The sequence below is a fragment of the Elephantulus edwardii genome, unplaced genomic scaffold (genome assembly GCF_000299155.1).
Source record: "Elephantulus edwardii isolate Elephantulus edwardi_28Jun2011 unplaced genomic scaffold, EleEdw1.0 scaffold00039, whole genome shotgun sequence".
In the NCBI taxonomy this organism is placed as follows: domain Eukaryota; kingdom Metazoa; phylum Chordata; class Mammalia; order Macroscelidea; family Macroscelididae; genus Elephantulus; species Elephantulus edwardii.
The window spans coordinates 63,819-72,080 of NW_006399789.1; the positions used below are offsets into that span (position 1 = coordinate 63,819).

The 8,262-nt window shown below is 35.5% G+C and overlaps 1 pseudogene; it reads left to right on the forward strand.

Moving 5' to 3' along the window:
• Positions 1-6,532: 6,532 nt before the first annotated feature.
• On the forward strand, positions 6,533-7,119 carry LOC102857362 (annotated as a pseudogene).
• The last annotated feature ends 1,143 nt before the right edge of the window (positions 7,120-8,262 follow it).

The window sequence follows — 8,262 nt, forward strand, 5'->3', positions numbered from 1 at the left end:
TTTGTGACTGAGATACCTCACTCAGCATAATGTCCTTCAGGTCCACCCATTTTGAATAATATTGCATGAGTTCCTTGTTTTTCAATGCAGCATACCGACCGACTTTTAAATCCAAAGGTCCTCCCTGAGGTCTTACTGACTCCAAACAAGAGGCTTAAACAAATTTAAAAAAAAAAACTAATATAGTAAATAAAAAGAAACATATGGTCTTAGCAATTCATGCAGAAAAGGACAAAATCCAACACCCCTTACTAATTAAGACACTCAGCAAAATTGGAATAGAAGTAAATTTCCTCAGCATTGTGAAAAGTATATATGCAAGACCAAGAGGCAATACCATTCTCAATAGAGAAATACTAAACACATTTTCCTTGTGAACAGGAACCAGACAAAGATAACCACTGTCACCATTTCTATTCAGTATTGAAATTATTGCTACAGCAATATGCCAAGAGAAGGAAATAAAAGACATCCAGATTGACAATGAGATAGTTAAACTATCACTATATGCAGAGGATATGAGCATACACAAAAAAATCCAAAGACCCAACAACAACAACAAAAAAACCACAAAAAAAAACAATTAGAGCTAATGGGCCAATTTGCTAGAAAGGCAGGATATAAGATGAATATACAAAAATCAGTTGGATTCCTCTACAGTAACAGAATTCGGAGAAGGTAATCAAGAAAACAATAGCATTCACAAGAGTCAACTACAAATTGAAATAATAGGGAGTGAATCTAACTAGATTCCAAAAGACACAAAGAAAACTACAGAGCATTTCTGTAAGACACAATAAAAAACAAAGAAAAGGAAAAATGTACCCTTTTCTTAGATAGGAAGACTCAATAATGTGAAAATGATAATCCAACCAAAAGCAATCTATATGTTCAATGCAATCCCAATCCAGACTGTTGTTGATTGCTGTTGAGTCAAGCACGACTCATAGCAACTCTATGAACAACAGATCTAATGATCACTTTCCATAACCATCATAATTTCTCCAAGTTCATAGAGTTTCCAGAGGCATGTGGTTTAGGAAGTAGATGCCACTCCTGCTTCCAAACCTGTTTTACTACTGGACGCCCCACCAAACACTGTCCACATTGGGAAACCATTCTAGTATTTGATACTCCAATGGTACAAACATCAGTATCACAACAAAATCAGGTTACTCTATATAACACATTGACAAAGAGTGGACTAAAAAGTGGAAGAGTGTTCATTCTGATATAACAGCACTAGTTTTATTTACCAAGTTCAGTTTTCAAGGAGATTGAAAGAAAAATTGTCAAGTTTATTTGAAGAAGAAAGAGACCCCAAATAAGCAAAATAATTCTGAGAAACAAAAATGAAGTTGAAGGACCTTAAAAACTACTACACAACTGTAGCAACCAAAATAGCATGGTACTGGTACAATGACAGGAACATAGACCAAAGGAACAGAATGGAGAATGCAGAAATAGACCCATCTTTCTACAGTCAACTGACATTAAACAAAGAAATAAAACCTACCAAATAGGGAAATGACAAATTCTTCAACAAATGAGGTTGGCAAAAGTGGACTTGCCCCTGCACAAAGCTGAAACAGGATCAACATCTCAAACCATACACAAAAATTAACTCAAGATGGATCAGAGACCTGGGAGTAAGGCCCAAAACCATAATGTTCATAAGAGACAAATCAGGATCAAGCTTAGAAAGCCCAGTCTATGGTTTAAAGGTATTGTCAAATACAGCCAGAAATACACAACCTGAAGAGGATAAAATTGATGAGTAGGAACTTCTAAAGATTAAATCCCTGTGTGCATCAAAACATTTTCCAGAAGGGTGAAAAGTAAACCTTCTGTCTGGAAACAAACTTTTGGCAATACCATTTCAGACAAGAATCTCATAATGAAAGTTTACAGAATACTCCTGGACCTCCACAAGAAAAAGACTGATAATCCATTTACAGAGTGGATATAAGATACGGAAACAATTTTAATAGAGGAATATATTTGACTGGCCATCAGACACATGAAGAAATGCTCAAACTAATTGACAATAAGAGAGATGAAAATCAAAACCAAAATGAGATACCATCTTACCCCAGTAATAGTGATAAAGTTTAGCAGGTCAGAAAGTAATAAATGTTGGAGAGGATGTGAAGAAATAGGAACTCTGATACATTGTTGGTGGTATTATACAATGGTATAACCACTGTGGAAGATCGTTTGCTGCTTCTTCAAAAAGCTGAACTTAGAAATTCCATATGACCCAGCTATTCTGCTGCTTGGAACATACCCCAAGGAAATGAGAACTGAGGCACAAACAGAGACTTATAAACCACTGTTCATAGCTGTATTACTCACCATCACAGAAATATGGAAACAGCCCAGATGTCCAACCACAATCGAATAACTTGAGAAATCATGGTACATTTAAACAATGAAATACTACGCAGCATGCAGGAGCAATAATTTTGTAAATTGTTAACTAACTTGGGAGGGACTGGAAAGCATTATGCTTATTAAACTAACTCAGTCCCAAAAAGGAAAAACACTTTATAAAACCATTAGTTAGAATGAACACGAGGATCCATGGGGAAGGTGTGTGGAAGCAGAGGGGTGAGGATGAGCAGGGGATAGAAGGGGCAATTAATGTTGGAGTCACACAATTTGATGAGTGGCACAATTAGGGAAATGGAAAGGAATGCTGTGAGAAACTATTAGAATTTTGTGAAAAAACAGTATATATATATTTTTTTTTAAAGAGCCAATGGTAAGAGAGGAAGAAGTTCAAGCTACAATGAAGGCATTAGCAAAAAATAAGACTTCAGGAATCAATGGGACACCAATTAATATGTTTCAGATGACAGATGAAGTCCTGGACTTGTTCACCCTACTAGCCAATAAATATGGATGGCTGCTGGTTGGCTGGGCTGACTGGAAGACATGCATGTTTGTTTACAAGTTTGTCAAATGTGCTCTAACAGAATGTAGAAATTATCAAACAATATCATTAATATCACATACAAGCAAAATATTGCTAAGTATAATTCAGTATAGCTAGACCAGTGCATAGAAAACAAAGGGCCAGAAATACCAGCTGGATTTGTAGAGTCTGTGCCAACCAGGACTATCATTGCTAATGTCAGATAAATCCTAGATGCAAGCAAAAAATACCAAAAGAATGTCCATTTGTGCTTTAATAATTTTGTGTAGGCATGATAATGTTAGGGTTAACTAAATATTAGCTACTTTCTTTCCTAAATTCAAGTATTCCTCTTATGATTTATAATTTATCTTTAAATAAATCATACCTGCTTTCATAAATTTGCACCATTTACTATTTTATTCATGGAAAGTGTGTTTTAAAGTTCTCTTATAATGTGGCCTCCTTCACATACCAACGTACCCTGACAGTATAGATTCAATTTGGCTGGAAATCTATGTATATTTTTGTTCATATTATTTTCCTCACATCAGCCTAAGTAGTCTGTCAGATATATGACTTCAATGACCTTTGTAGCTAAAGAGAATTTCATGTATCTTCGTATCTTCTGAGCATTTAAACCCTTTATTAATAATTGTACACTGTTAAGTTTATTCTTTTTATCATTGCAAATATTTTGTAGATATCTTCTTTTTTCTTTCTCCATTTCCCTCAGTAAATATTTATTTGATTTCCAAGAAACTGTATAAAACAGGTAGAAAGGACTAATTTCTGGGTTGTGAGTTTTTTTAATTTCTTTTGACATTTTGTGTTCTATATTACTATTTTTTTGTGGATGTTGTGAATGATGTGTCATCAGATAGGAACTAACTCCTAATTGACCCTCTAGCCAGTTTTTAAAGGCTATAAATCACACAGGGGGAGATTGCCCCTTTTTTTCCCATTGAGCAGTTGGTGGATTTGAACTGCCTGCTTTGGGGTTGGCAGCAGAACTTCTTACCACTAAACCTCCAGAGCTCCCTTTTCATGAATAGTCTTACATTTTCAAACTACTTAGTGCATAAGAACTGAGTATATAGAAAAGATTCATCTTTGTCCACTCTTTACATGCATAAAAAAGCAAGAGCGAGAGAGAGAGGATTGCATCAGAGAGGCATTTTGAAAATAGAATCATTGAATATTGCAGAGACTAAGAGGGAATTAGAGACAATGGCCTGAATGAATGAAATAAAAGCAAAATAGGAGGAAGTGGATGCAGGTTTTTAGGCAGCATAAAGCATTTTGATAAATGGAATCTTGGAATTGATAGTTTTTGATGGAGCTGTGACCAAACAAAGACATTTGAAGGATAATGTTGGCTGGCACAGCAGTATGCATAGATCACGAGAAGACAATCCCCTTTACCCCCCGCAGAAGGCACAGGGCTTTTTAAATACACAATTATACCCTGAGTAGAGAGAGGAGCTGATGTCAGAGCTTTATTCCACTGATATTTCAGGCCTGCAGCCAAGGCAACATTCTTATGCAGATTGAGGCCTGAAATTGTGCAGTGAACCCAAAAGCAGAACAAGGAGAATAAGTCGGCTTTCTTTCAGAACAAGGCTCACCAATTCAGCTGCTGCAGTCTAATCAACTTCAGCATTGAGGAAATACTGATTAACAGGAAAACTTTATGATGAAGTGTAGAATCAGATACACACACATATACATCTACACCCAAAAACTCTCTCTGTTTATGGCAAAATAAAAACATTCCTTGATTTATATGTATTATTAAAGCTAGAATGATTAGTAGGTAAGCTGAATGAAGAATTTAGGAATGTTTACTTGGGAATTGGGGCTCAATTTGTATAGTAGTCAGCCAGGTAGAAAGCAGTCTTTTATCACTACAAAAGAAAATCTCTTGTCCTTAAAAATGTTTTCATGGTGCAAGAATAAATTTGCTCTTAGGCTAGAAAACATCAAAAAAGATTTTTTCAGTGAATTGAATTCCTGATTTATACATATGTGTAAGAGGTATAATAATTATTCCAAGATGAATGTGTGTGTGTGTGTGTGTGTGTGTGTGTGTGTGTGTGTATATACATTTAGAAAGCAAAAGCTTATAATTGATACTTTTGGGTCAAATTCTAAAGTTAATTTTTTTTCTTTATTAAAAATGTCTATTAAAAATTCCTGTTAACAACCATTAATGTTATAAAATATTATAGCCATAAAATGTTAGAGCCATAAAATGTTATATATACATTTAAATGTATGATGAAAAAAGGAGAGCAGGATATCTTAAGATGTAAACCTATCTAGGAAAAATATGAAAATAAACTCAACTCCTAAAAACAAATATTGCAAGTACACATGTTGTCCTGGTGAATGAATGTATTCTATATGCAGTTGAAAATCTTCAAATGTATGAGACATAATTCAGAACCGGTATATATGCTATGTTTTTAGTGTAAGATAACTGTCCTTACATTGTTGAATACTTCGCATATATGAGATATAATTTAATTGTTAACTTTGCCAACTTCTTATTGAAGATTTTTTTCTAAATTTTTTCCTATGAAAAGTAATCGGCTATGATTTACTTGGATGGTTTTTGATGGTGTGTACTAAAGCCAGTATTGAATCCTATTTGAGTAACATGGATGAATGGTCTTATTTATCCACAAGTGCCACTTCAGAGTGGGTTAGATGCTAAATGAGTGGTTCATTTTTACTTGCTAAACTTTCGTGAATTGGTGAATGCTCCATTAACTCTTGAGAACATTATTACTCATTCTACCTAGAATCAAAGCTGAAATAGTCCATAGCTACTTTTCATTTACTGTGTGGTGTTCATTCAATTATGACTGAGAAGTTGTCTCCTATAATTGTTGGAAAAGTACACTTGGGTTCTTTTTTACCATTATTATCTTTGTGAATGCATTAAGCCTTTGTATTTGCCCATTTTCTTTGCCTTTATAATTTCTCGATTCTCACTAGGCGTATTGATGGCTATACTACACAAGCATTATGGAATAAGACAGCATTTTTAAAATTAATGGCCTTTGAATAATTGTGTTTGCTATATTTAATGCAATTTTCATGTAAATTAAAGTTTTGTAAATTGAGTTTAAATGGAATAGAAACCGGGAAATCTGTATCTGTGATAGTAAGAGTTTATTGTTAAAAATGGCTTTCTTAGTTATTGACATTGACTTTGCCACATGGACGGGTTGGACGGTACAAATATGTTGTGTTAGTCTACTCACAAAGGAATTGACTAATCTCACCACTAAATTGAGTTAATCCAGGGGCAGAAATGGGGAATTGTAACATCAAGAAGGAGTAGGAAGCAGTCTATAGCCTTCAGAATTTCTGGCACCAATTAAGACAGGGATCTACATGAGAGCAACAGCAGCCTCAGATGAGAACCAGAGACCGGCATGAGACAGATCTTATTTGGAACTGCTGCCCCAGGAAGCCAGAGTCAGACACCTTCATACAAGCTTTTTGGAGGATTGAGGATGACACCACACCTAGCTTATCTGTTAACCATACTGATAAATCACATAACCATGAAAATATTTGTGTAAACTGTGCATAGTCATTACAATGAATTTCAGAACCAATATGGAGGGAGACTTTCACTTTGTGCAAAGAATTATATATGAGGTCAGAGACTACAGGGAACTTAATGATGAAGGTATCACAGCTCTTCACAAGGCTGTGTGTGCAGTCCGCACAGAAATTGTTAAATTCTTGGTACAGTTTGGTTTGAATGTAAATGTTGCCAATAGTAATGGATGGATTCCCTTGCATTGTGCCAACTCATGTAACAATGCTCAGGTGTGCAAGTTCCTGATGGAGTCTGGGGCGGCCCTCTCTCCTATGACCTATGGTGACACGCAGACCACAGCAGACAAATGTGAGGAGGTGCAGGAAGGCTACGCCCAGTGCTTCCAGTTTCTTTATGATTTCCAGAAGATAGGCATCATGAATACAGGAGTCATTTGTGCACTTTGGGATTATGACTCTCAAAATGACAATGAGCTGTTCATGTGAGATGGGGACAGAATGACAATCATTCGAAGAGAAGATGAGGATGAAATTGAATGGTGGTGGGCCTACCTTAATGAAAAGGAAGCATACGTTCCATGTAACCTGTAGGACTGTACCCAAGACAAAGGAGCTTGGCCTGAAACTGGAATTTGTGAATGAAGAAATAATCTCTACTCTTAGTAAGAAGAAGTACACATTGACTGGTTGGGTTTGGTTTTGTTTTAAATTTCACAAAGATTTTACGAGACTTAATGAAATTTTAATTGAAAGCCATGGGGAACAATGAGGGATTGAAGAATTCACTTTTCATGGAGAACATTCAACCCAGTTAAATGGAGTTTGTAGATTTGTGGACTGGACGACATTGATTGAAAGACATTGTACACCACACGTAAACAGTGACAATCTGCTTGATTTCTTTATTTTACAAGAAAGAGAGCCATTCCTTTTACTAGTAGGAGAGTCAGCATCAGGTTCTGCTTACCTGGAGTTCTGTCCAGGACCAGTCCTTCTACCAGAAAAGACTAATTCCATCATGTCCCCAAGCACCAGGGACCATGAAGAAACTCATAAAGGTTTGAAGGTGCCCTGCACTTCTTCTGTAGCACTTGTGAGGAGATGCGCTTGTCAGTGAGCAATAACTTTATTATATGAGTTCTTACAGCCTATAAAGATCACATATTGGAAATATTAAAACTAAGCTACACTACAGGTAATTAAATTTAGACTGCTGTTTTTAGATTAAATTTGTATCTGTATTTATTGTCTTTCATATCTTAGAAATCAGAGTTACTATAGATCTACTTGTAATATTTGTCAAAATCACAGCTGATATGGAAAATAACTTTAATAAAATTAAACTTTTTGTCTCAATAAAATAGTCTTGTGTTGGAATTAGGAGGAGTAGGTGCAGGAACGTGGGAAAACATGCCTGACCCTACAGAAATTGGTTTTGGATTGTCGATGTTGTTAATAGGAGTTAACTCTACATCTTTAAAGTAGTTATTTTAAGTTAAACTTGGTCAAATTCATCTTGCTTATAATCTTTTTACAATTTCTAATGTTCAACACTTAAAACGAAACACTCAAACTCATTGCTGTTTGCTTTGAACCAACTCATAGCTTAACCTCCAGTGCAATGTTGGAGGTTGTAAAACACATGGGAAGAGAATGCCCATATTTCTCTCAAGGTGATACTGGTGGAGTTGAAAGGCTGTATCTTTGAGTTATTATCCCTCTATGCTGATGACATGATAGTATACTTAGAAAACCCTAAAGACTCA